This window comes from Plutella xylostella, chromosome 8, assembly GCF_932276165.1.
Source record: "Plutella xylostella chromosome 8, ilPluXylo3.1, whole genome shotgun sequence".
Taxonomy (NCBI): domain Eukaryota; kingdom Metazoa; phylum Arthropoda; class Insecta; order Lepidoptera; family Plutellidae; genus Plutella; species Plutella xylostella.
In genome coordinates this window covers 4,463,008-4,475,653 of record NC_063988.1, presented here as the reverse complement: position 1 = coordinate 4,475,653, position 12,646 = coordinate 4,463,008, and the positions used below count along the sequence as shown (strand labels likewise).

General features: G+C 36.7%; 1 protein-coding gene across 1 annotated transcript in view; it reads right to left on the bottom strand.

Moving 5' to 3' along the window:
* The window catches only part of LOC125488867, a 77,769-nt gene extending 69,978 nt beyond the window's left edge, over positions 1-7,791 (bottom strand). The window contains exon 1 of the mRNA XM_048622547.1: positions 7,561-7,791. The gene's annotated coding sequence lies outside the window, so the exon portion shown is untranslated. The remainder of the gene's footprint in view (positions 1-7,560) is intronic.
* Between the last annotated feature and the right edge of the window lie 4,855 nt (positions 7,792-12,646).

The following is a 12,646-nucleotide window of genomic DNA, read 5'->3' as shown; positions in this document are numbered from 1 at the left end:
GTAGAGCTAATTAAAGTTGTTCCAATTAACCACTTGAGTCACTTTTTCAGCTAACTATACCACTTTTGCATCACCCTGTATCTTGAAAGAATTTAGCTTTTTTTTGATAAATACGTTGATTGATAAAAATAAGACCGCCGATTATACTATTTATTTTCTTTTCTATGTTTATGAAACTGTTTCTGTTTGTGTGCAACAAAGATTATTTAATGTTTATCTTACATTCATATACCTAGGAATATAAATGTGTAAGTCACTCTTTTAGACACATGCGCTACCGTCTGAAAACATCATTGCCGTGATTTCCATAATCACCGGGGAAGGCAAAGTAAAGGCCGCTTCTCCCGTGACCACAAACGCACAGAAACTCGTTCACTACACCTTCACACAACACACAAACGAAGTGTCCAACTAAAGTTACTCTAACCACAACTCTATTACTTTGCAATAAAGCTAAAGCCTCAAATACCGTATCTGTAATGCTGGAATAACCAAAGGCGCATGTGGTACCCGAATAAAAAGCGCCTTTTTTACACCCAAAAGCGGCAATGTGTAGCACAGAGGAATATATAATGGGACCCTTTCCGCGTCGATAAGTAAATGTTGCCCTTGCCCTGTGCGATATGAACCCTCAGGCTGCGCTCCAAATTCAATAAGCGAGCTGACTGTAAACACAAACAGAACCGCCCAGACTCATTTCAAAGAGTATTATAATTGTAGTACTGTATGTGTACCTATGTGTGTACGCGAAATTAATGTGTATCGTATGTTTAGTAATATTATACTGTGAGCTTGTTAAAATTTGGCGTGCAATTTGTTGGTATGTACATACTAACTAAGGTGAGAGAGCTATTATTATATATTATTTTAATGTTCAATTATCCAATGTTCATTATCAATAATGTCACTTAAAGAATTACAAAATAAAATTAATTAACAAATAAACATGCAAAATAACAAAATACTTCACCTAATCAAAAAGACCTCCTCTTATCGTACCTGGCTCAAAGGTTCCCATAATGCTGGCTGCATTGCCTCGCTGTATGGCTAGGGAGATTCTTTGAGCCAGATACGATCCCGAGCGTCGGTCTTGGCCTCGCTCCCTGAGGCGTCTCGGCTGAGGCTCGACAAAAACTGTTTTGCCTCAAAACCCCACACTCCCGTTGTTTCGACGGCAAAAGGCACAAATATATAGGTTTTTGATAGCATGCTATATTTGGAATGCTTAGCGGTCGCAGCACTTTCAGCAGCAGACCCAGCGATGCGTTTTGTGCTACCGACATGAGATGCGGCAAAAGTGCTGACGCAAGTCGCATCCCACAGAAGACTTTTACCACGCTCCCAGGGCACCAACGTTAAGCCGTCTGGGCGCTTGCCGTCCGTACGGCTCAGACCCGGCGGCTCCAGCACGCACGGGATGTTTGCTGAAATCAGAGCCCTTCTGATCAGGTCGTTGAGAGCGTGGTGTCGGGGGAATCTGCCGGCGCATCTGCCGCAACTCAGGCCGTGGTGGCCATTAGCCTCCACTCCCACACCGCAAATGCATCTGTGCGGCTCGCAAACGTAAACGTGTTAAAATTTACATTTCATTTTGAGTATTTATATTTGGACTTATTGTTAAGTCATCATCATACATATTATGTAATGAATGATATACCTAATACCTAACAATAAAATATACACTGTACGTACAGTACACCCACCGCAGTTTGTTTTTCTGAGTCAAATTTATGATATTAATAATGAATATAAAATTAACATTCCATTATGATGGAGCGCGTGCAAATCGCCGATAGAAGGCCGACCTAAGGGGGTTCCCCTCATCTGGCCTAATCTTTATTGCCCTAAACTCGTTTCGCATAACTCGTAAGGTCTAAACTTTTTTGGTAGAATCATCACTTCGCCAAGTCTTATGTGGCATAAGACTCGTTTTGTCTAAAACTCTTTTGGCACAAACTTGAAACACCTAAGTCTCGTTTGCTCTAATTGTTCGTATTGGTATAATCTTGTTTCTCCTAATATTATCTTTACAAATACTATATTAAGTATGTTATTATGTACAAATTGCTGTATTTATCTCCTACATCCCTAAAATCACGATATTAAATGATCAAAATATCGAAAGTGAATGACCATTATAATTCTTACAAACGCCATTAAACCCCATGGGATCGAAACCTAAAGATAGGTGCGACGACGAGCAAAGCGAGGAGGAGCGTGTTAGGTGCACATTTTTTTCAAAAGCAAAGCGGAGCGCAGCGAAGCGGAGCGGAGCGTTTCCCACTTAGCGGCCACAATACAAGGCACCAGTTTGCGCTATGTAGGGAGACGCTACAACAAAGTTAAAGCCAAACGAATATTATTACTTTATATATAACCTATGCCATAGCATTATTAGGCTATTCAAGATTTGGCTATACCATTATTAGTCTAAACAAGATTATGCGAAATAACTTTTTACTAAAAGAGATTTATGCCATACGATTTTCGGCGAAACGAGATTTTGACCAAACGTTACTATGCAATACGAGATTAGGCAAATAAATCTTAGGCCAAAAAAGGTAGAACCGACCTAAGGATTTAATCCTCTAATTTGTCCAAAGTTTTAAACTTGTATTTAAACGAATATTAAAACTCGCAGACAAAACCTTTTAGTGAAAGGGTTAAATTAATTAATTTAAAATCAGAATTTTGGATGTATATTTGAGAATAATCAAGACTTAATTTTTAAGTCTTGATGCTTTATAAAAATAATAATATTCACCTTTACACTGCCAAAAGCTTGACCTTTTTACCCCAAGACCCCTCAGCAAACAGGGTGGTTTGGCAAAGGCGTTTTATCAATAAGAAACAGAACTTTCAGATATTACACATCTTCAAAAGTTATACATACACTATTCAAATTTATCCTCGTATTTCATATCTTAGTATGTTTTTTTACTTTACCTAAACAGTTTTTCACTAGTGTAGTACTGTAGTGTAATCCACTGTAGTGGTGCAAACATCACTTTATAATCCACTTATGGTATATCGCAGGACACCGGCGAAACTAAAAGTAAATTATTTCTTTAAGTAGGCCATACAAAATGCAAGACACGGTGAAATGAAATAAATAATCAATGTACTGATACTCCATTACGAGTACCTTTGAGAAAAGCTTCTTTTGTGCTTCCTATAAACACTTTCAGAAACATTTCCTCGGAATAATTAGACAAACAGAGAGAGCTCTGGGAAAATGCCACTTTTCTTCAAAGTGGGCGGGAGTTTTGCAAAATCACGAACCTTTTGTTTGCTCTGATTCTTGCTGCGAAATGTACACATCTTCAAACCCAATCTCTTACGTATGTTTACTTTGCCATGTGCCATATTGTTCGCAAGTTCCAACTTAAATTCAGTATTAAATGTTTTTCATTTACCTTTGGATCGAAAATATTAAATTTAAAAAAGTTTTATAATTTTCCTTTAGAGAGATTGAAACTTTTTCAGTAGGTGTAGGTAGGTACATGGAATGCTAAACCAATATGAAATGCGCTCAATTTACCTACCGTGAGCGAAAAATTCCTGTGAAAAATAGCTTACATATTGAATAAGCAAACTTCCTAAATATTACAATGCACTGGATATATTTCCGGAATTAAAGCTATGATGTCGTGGGAGTATCCGCTAGAGACAGAAATGTTATTACCTACCCACATCTTCCACGAAATTCTAAGCTAATTCCCAAAAGGAATGAATGGAAGGCCTTTTTGAACTTTGCAGTCCACAGTTATAATACCAACATACTCGTACTTACACGTTACATACCTACTTGTATATATCTGCAAACATGGTTATTTCATTATTTTTCAGTTCAGCTCTTTAGAAGATCTACCTTAACTTTTTAGTTACTATCTACATACTTACAGCCTATTCCATAACATAGCACAAAATTATTTTTCTATACATATCTTTGCATAAAATATCTTATAATTCGCGTCTAGCTTTCATCCAGGACGTAAAAAAAACTAGCTTCCTAGATTTTCACACATACATTCATACAACAAGCGTAAGTCTGTGAGTCACTGGGGCACCTGGCGAGCACTCCGCCTAATGACACGCATTGAGCATCACATCCGGCGAATAGCTCTTAATGCCAACGTGGCAGAGGTGAGATTCTGTTCATGGACACGTTACAAATGTTGGCACAGGGGGGTTACTCTTTATGACGAAAAACTAAGTTTAGGGGCGAAGCTGCACAGTGCACAAGCCACGACTCTATCTCGTTGTATTGAATGTGCCGATTGCACGACAGCTCTCATTCGTTCTTTTTTCGTTACTATACAGGGTGTTGACCGACATAGTTTGTATGTTTTTTTTCGCAAATTTTGGGCTTAGATATACCATGCTGCACATGTAGGTTTCGGCCTATACCCTTTTTGCAACACCCTGTAGAGTGACCCTCCTGGCACGTTTTGGATTCCGATCGTGAGGTCGTACCGCGGCGTGGGCTATGAAATAATTCCTTCGTTTGAAATCCGAACGCCGGAGCTACAGCGGGCGAGATTTGCTCATCAACCAGCCATTGTTTTCGCTGTTTCGAAATATCTAGTGCTGGCTTTGTTGTTATAATTATGCTTTCGTTGTTTTTAACACAAACAGAATTGGGCCAACGGATAAAGGTATAAAGACATGTATACCGATAAATATAAACAAGGTATGATTATTATCTCCACTATAATAAATATATGTTCATACGAGTGCCTTCAAGAAAATATATTTTTTCACAAATCTCCAGTTACCAGTAGACAAAGTGTGGATCTAGATCATTATGTAGCTATCATGTCCGCAGAATAATTTTCCAAAAATAAATTCCCACTTCACTGTCTCTCTATTCATATAACTATACATATATATGTGCAAAAAGTGCAACGGACCGTCAGAGCTAGTCTAATATTGATGAAACTGTCGGCTCCGGTCTCTCACTCCGGCTGGGCTATAAATATTCAGTGGGAGCCATTATCATGAACTATAATCTAGGGACCCTGAAGGTCGCGTGCTAGACTGGAGACTCTCAAGGCAAAGCTTCTGGGAGATATTTGGAGAAAGAACAATACTGTCTGCTCAAAGATAAAATATATACTTACGTAGGTTTTTAAAGTACACTCACGAGCTATGAAACTTTTTCATTCGTTCCGTCTATGCTGTTCATAAATGCTTATAATATATATCTCGTTTTAGACCTTACCCGTTTTCTTAACTTAATTTTTCCTGTCTGTGTGGCTGTCTGAAGGAGATTACTTTTAGTAATAAGGCCGTATTATATTTATTTTCTGTTCTATGTATACCAATCAAAGCTTGGCTGGAATTAATTGCTTTTTGGCAATAAGCTCACCTTTCCATGCGAATTGTAAACCTATGTTGTGTAATTTGTCTATTTTGTGTACAATAAAGGGTTGATAAATAAATAAATGTGTGAATTATGTTTGAGCGCAATAAAACGTACTTATTTTAACTTTATCTTACACATATTATGTTATAAAATATGGATAAGAAGGAAAGTGGATATAGGTAGGATGTGGACTCGCCGCGTTTAACCTCTATAAATATTCATTCAGCGACCATTATCATATCCCCTTATCCGCAGACGATCTCTGGAGGAGGTATTCTTGAAGAATGATGCGGAAAACACTGAACCTAATTGCGTAAGGAAGAAATATTGTATAAATATTCATTTATGATGAAAGAGCAGAAATATTTATTATTATACTATACGGTGTAGAGACGATTTTCTGAATGTGTTTGATTAGAATACAAAAATATGTATTAAATAAAACATCGTATTAAAGAAAATCTTACACTTAACTTACTTATTTTAAGAAAACACTATGATTTTTTTCGGCTGAGAAGGCAATATGACCTCCCGGAAATAGATAGACGTAATAAAAAAGGCCGCCCATACATAAAGGTAATCTTTGGGGTAAGGTTAACAAAAAAAGGAGGTGCCCTCACCTCACGATTTCTTTATGAAGATACTCTAAAGTCATGTCTAACATCTTTTACATTTATTGTTCGTGTGGAGAAAACCGTTTCAGTGGCCTGAAAGTGCTGAGGAAATTAAGGTCGAGCGACCACCGTATGATACTTAGGTTACCTCGTTTGGGTTACGCACATAATAACCCAGAGCTTAAAACCTTAAAGCTTAATGAATTTTACACAGGCATAGGTACCTATAAAAGATTAAGGTCACTGCAAGCATTCATTTGTAAATAATTGTAACAAAAATAATACTAGTGGTGAGGAGGCATCTTTCCCCTGACGGGATTACAACTGAGACTTTTTATGGAAGGCATACATGCTACGAGAAATAGTTACGATTACGACCATACTGCACTAGCGTGTATGTCCACCATTACACTTGAGCAAGTCCACTAAACAATCGATCGATTATTATTTAGAATTCATTATTCAACCCAGAGGTTGTCTTGAAAAAATCGCATTAAGTGATAAGAGAACAATTCTTATTCTTACGTGTTAGTATACAAGTTATGTAACTTATTTTAACTCTGACGGAACTACCACAAAAGCATTCACAATTGTGATGACAAGAGGTATCAAAAGCTGTTGTTGACCTGGGAATAGAACCCGGGAAACAATAGCATGAGCTCGGTTCTACACAATGAAGGCTAGAATTTGATTATCTTCCTCCCCGTCAGGTATTAGCAGCATCAAGAGCGAACTATAAAGTGCACCTTGTATATCCTTAATCTGACTAGTAGAACGACAAAACTATTTTTATATACAATGAAAATTTAATAAAGAGTCTCTAAACACCAAACAAAGCAGTCCGTGTCTTCGGATTGTCGCATAAGTATTTACAAATGAATTTTTAAGCTCAAAGTAAATTAGCATAAAATATCATAAATATTGGTCGGCACATGGACAAAGGGTTTACATTTACATACACGTCATATATCCGTAACTCGAGGGGTACTTGCTGCAAATATATTATTCCTTCAAGTAGCAAATTCAGGCTACTAAGTAGGTAAGTACTTATATTAAATTTATATTGATATCAGATAGACTTACGCAGAAAAAATATATTATACACTGCTCAAGATATATTCTAAAGAAGAAAAAGTGTGCGAATAAAAGGAAATCGAACACTCATAGTGTTAAACCCAACGCTAGACGGTAATCCGCAGGTATTAGCTCTCAATTAACAGAAACCCCGCTTATCTTATCCATTGCTAGCACTCCTTCCTTTTTCTTCATTTACCCTAAAGCTTTAGCTATACAAAATGCCTGTGCTTTCCTCTACTCTACATCATTCGTAAATCAAACAATCCAAAATTCCTCGAAAGACTTTGACGAATAGCACAAAAAGGTAACAAAAGACAAATCTCAAAGTCTCGTCTAAACTCACATCACATCTGTACTAGAATGATCAATATCTGTGTCCTTGACATTCCGAGTGATGCGAGTGCCGTCTAGTGCCGAGTGCCACTAAAACAACCATCTCCGCTTTTAAACTGCCCAAATCCGAGCGATTCATATCTCGTTATTCAATATTCATTCACCCACCTTAGCTCGCTGACTGCGTCCAAGTTCAGCTATTCACCACTCAATTCCATAATCACTTTTAAACGATCACACTTTTTACCATCTACACTATGCACATAGATTTTGGCTAGTGTATACTATGGCGTAGGTAGTTCGTAGCACAGGTATTTCGTAGCCGGTGCTACGGCGCGGCGTAGCGTTCGTAGCCGCGGCTCGGCTGTTCGCGGCGCGGACTCGACTGGCCCAGCGCGCGGCGCGGCCACGGATGCCGAAACGCAGTATATGGTGGTGGGGACGATAAAACATATTTTTTATTATAAATCATAAAATAATTATGTATTTCTTTTTGTATGTTAGATCGATGTGGTATTTCATTGGATAGCACAAAGTCTCTTCTTACACAATAAGAAAAACAAATATTTCTAGTTTTAACTGTAATCCGTATACCTACATGAGTTTTCAGAGTTGAGAATAAATTGCAACCTTTATTTCACTTCTCAATTTGTACCATATGTATAATTATACAAGAATCCGAATTATTACAACCCATAAATCAACAATCAGTTGATTAATTAAAGTATTATGCATCAAAAGGAAAAGTGCAAGTGATCCGCTTGTAACACCAACCTTTGAATACTAATCAATCAATCGTAATAATGAAATTTACACCTCATTCCTTTGTTTATCATTTCCTAACACCAACATTGGCCGAAGCATCTGCAAACCCACAATATACTGTGCACAAGGAGTCCTGGCCGGCGCATGCGCGTGTGACGTCACCAGCGCGGCGTCGCGTCCGCGGGCATTTTCAATTATATGACGTCTGCTCGCTCTATGCTAATATTTCATACCCTGCCCGATCATAATAAAAGATTACTGTACAGCTAATTAATCGGAAGATAAATAGAATTGTACTTGAATACCCAGTACAACTAGGCACTATACAATCTATACATCTAACTAGGGTCAATAAAAATCAAGCATTCAGTGTACCTACTTCATCATGATAATTTATGACAATTAAGGTATGAGATATAGTGCAATCTAAAAAACCTTTGATTTCCGTATATTCACACCTGTCCCTAAAAGTAGTTTCTACCCTTTCACAAGGGTGTTTGACGACAACATTGACAATTGGCTATTCACGTATACGACAACGTGGCACTTTGTTGCGTCAAACAAAATTATGCAAATTTTTATAAGGGATTTGATGGCGGTAAATTTATACTTGTCAAGCGAAACAAAGCAGGGTATTAATAGGATGAATTTGCTTATAACTTTGAGCCGGGCCTGAAAAGTACCGAGTTTAGGTGGGTAGGTTAGAATTACGGCAGATTTTGTTACAATTGAATGGGGTTAAATCTGAGAACCTTTTACTACCAGCTTTTGAGAGTTTGAAATAATACGCAACCAACATTGCCTTCTATGTTGTTTAGTTATTAAATAATACTTACATTTATTTATTGTACCCAAGTTACTAAACAGAATATTGCCATTAGTATTAAAGAATTTAATTGAACAATAAAATTTTAAGTCAGAAAAAAGTTAAGTATATTTATATTAAATTTAAAACAAGTTGTGGAGCTCCTTGGGAGATAACCAATGTAGATCATTACGGTCAGATGATGATGATGATGACATGTGAGTATAAACAAACAAAAACACACATTTTAAGTTACACTGAAGCCCATTGACTTTTACATACATTACTTTGCTGAAGCCTAAATTAAGTAAGTGCAACTTTCAGTCGGAGTTGCACCAGAAGACATTGTATTGTATCTGCAGCAAGAATAGCGCTGCTGTTGCAACTTTACACAGAGACAGAAGAAAACATGTTATTCTGTTTATCGGAGTGTTTCTCAAGTGATCTAGTAAGTAAGTTATAGTAAGTTTCACACTTGAGTACTTCAATTGAAGAAGAGCTTGTGTTTGGCTGAATTGTCGTTTAGTAGAAATTATCTCTTGGGATAGATAGGATATTTAAAAGTCTGCTCAATTTGACTTCATCTACAATTTGGAAATGGGCAGATAATCAGCAATCAACTTATGAAAAACAATACAACTTTAAATAATCTGATGATAACTAGGTACTTTGATTGATACTAATAAAAATGCGAACTAGTTCTTGGAGTGCATTTTTTTACTTAGCTTGTAAACTGCGTAGCGGTACAGAATAGTGTGCCAGTTACTCAAACACGACAGAATCTACTGTCTACTACAATTTGTAAAGACTCCTCCCTAGATGTTATTCCTCAAGAACAAACTGTACTTTGTAACTTGCAGTAAGCTCGCCCACACGCTCAAGTGTGCAAGTTTTGATTGCATTTTCATACGGAACCCCATCAACCGTTTATAGAGACATAAAAATATGCCGCCTCGCATTTGTGGTGGCGTTATTATAACGTGGACGATGTGAAAACACCTAATGATATAGTAGGTAGATATTATGAACGCAAAAGTTAACGACAAAACCGATTTATTTTAAACATAGGCATAGAACATTTTATTTATTACGTCGCCAGTACGTTCTAAAAAAAACTATTTCGGAGCTTGGGTTTTTTTCAATATACCTTCAGACACACAGAAAGATTATCTTTAAGCGACCACATGCCTCTTAATTGGCAAACTGTAAAACCTTACTAGGTCAAATGATATCTGAATAGAATATAATGAAACTTTATTTTAAAAATCAGAGTGCAATGGCTGATCTCCTTTAATTTTATAATAGCTAACTGATCTACATAATACTTTTATTATGATATTACCTATAAACTTAGCAAGAATTGAAACTTTTAAAACTCAACAATAGCTTTTCCCCGTAGTTTACCAAGAAATGAGAACTAAAGAACTGAGAACCTCCTCCTTTTTTGAACTCGGTTAAAGAGAATAATCCAGGAATATAGCAGGATAACGGCGAGGCGGCCGGCGGAATAATTTATGTTCCGAGGCACATGTTGCTTTGAGTTTTAAAGTAAAAAATCGGGTAAATTTCGCACTCGATTTCCGATGCGATCGCAATGAATTTTGAATCCAAGGATATTCCGACAGCTGCACGCGGGTTCCAATTCAAAATGTACTTTTTCTCTTCCGCGATAAAGGCAATGTAGCAAACAATTCGATGATTCATTTAGTGCGTACTTAGGTGCTTAATACCATTATTAGGTACCAGTAAACTTGCTTACAAACAGCTTGTTTACAAAATGGTTTATTTATTTAAGGGTTATTTTGAACAACTTATGTCCTACTTTAGAATATTTAGAATCAGTTCCGGAAATATATAACCATCAATATTTCGCTAAAGCTTAGCTTACCCTCGTTTAGAATGCAGTGTCTAATTGCAGAGTAAAAACCCCAGTACATAGAAATAACTGCTATCGAATTGCCTCTCCATAAAACAGAATTGAACAGTAATAAAACAAAATCACCGCTCGATATACGAATCCCAACATACACTATCCAGAACTAAGTAGTGACATAAAAGTTCGGGTCTTATTCTGGGGCCCTACTACATGGGGTTGTCATCGACCCCCGTCGATACACTGACCCCTTGCAGTTAGGGGACGATTACTTATGTGGTGCACGCTACAGGTTATAGCGGTTCGCTATTCGTTCATGACCTGTTGATACATAAATTAAAAGTATTTTTATGGAGTTGCTTTATTACAAATATACATTTTTAAGTATGCACCTCAGTCAGAAACGTTGCAACGAAAAAGTTCCACGCACAAAATGCAGACACCAAATCGCCCACATTATAAAATAAATAATAACACAATATTTTCGTTTTTCTTTAGTTGGTAATATTTTGATGCACCTCAATATTGAAGACGTTGTCATTATATATTAATAAAAGAAAAAAAAGAAAAACTAAGATTTTACAACTATGTCTACCTATCGCTTGTCTCTTGCACCAGATTTTTGGAGAACTATTAACAGAACTGCATTCGTCAGATCACGATAGCCTCCCCTCTCCCAGCGTGGAGTGACTTCCACGAGCCCTGGACTTGAGTTTCGGTGGAAAAGGACATTCGTTCATACCAAAAGTTGATGTTATACATAGATAGGCTAGAATTTTTTGGTTTCAGAGCGACAGCTGAATATATGGCTGGCAAGAAAATTTTACCTCTTTTTTTACTACATAGTGATGGTTTATTTTGTTCATAATGTTATTGTCTATGCATTGAAAAAAACAGAATACCTAAGCTTGGAAAAATATTACAGCATATTTATAAAATGGCTTGATTACACAACACATTAAACATTAATTCTGTTTAATCTCTCATGATACTTTATTTAAATATTTTTTTGAATACCAAACATACAAAAACGGTACCCCAAAATACATTTGCCTCTTTTAGATGATTGTCACCCCGACATGATTCATCGGACGTATTGTGCAGGCGAGTTGTCATCGACAATATTAACAGATGATCATTAGCGACGACCGGATTGGGGGATTTTGTCAGTCGACTGCCAACAAATTGACGGTGATATTAATTCACCCGTTAGCTGATAAATAAGTGATTCTTTTGACGGCTGTTTTTTATCGGTCGGTATTGATAGTGGGGATTTATAGCAAAGAGTTATACAACTTGTATAAGAACAAAAACCGACTTCGAAAAAACTGAAAGTAAGAAATAATTAATAAATATTATAATAATTTTGAGACCAATTCTATGCATAATTACATAAGGAGGTAGTATTCTTCCGAGCGCCATCTGTTGGTTTGTGTGGCGAGGTATCCGCCACAAAAGATTGTTTTTGTGTGTCGGTATGTAGGTACGACCACTGCAAACTGAGAGTACAAAACGTTTATTTTTAGAGATTTAGGAAATATAAAAGGTATCTAAATAATAGTAGAGTGCAATATATTAAAATATACATAAAAAACAATATCGCAAAGTGCCCTCCGTAATAGTAAAATATTCTGACACACCCTTCTTGGAAGCTTCTTAAGGGAATTCACCGTCTCATTTTATTTGTACTGGATTCAAATTGAACTAAACTTCCTTGGACAGTGGTTTCATGTTGTTATGTTACCATTCATTTCAATATTTTAGTTTCTATAATTAAATCAATGAAAAACATTCACTAATGCAACTCGATG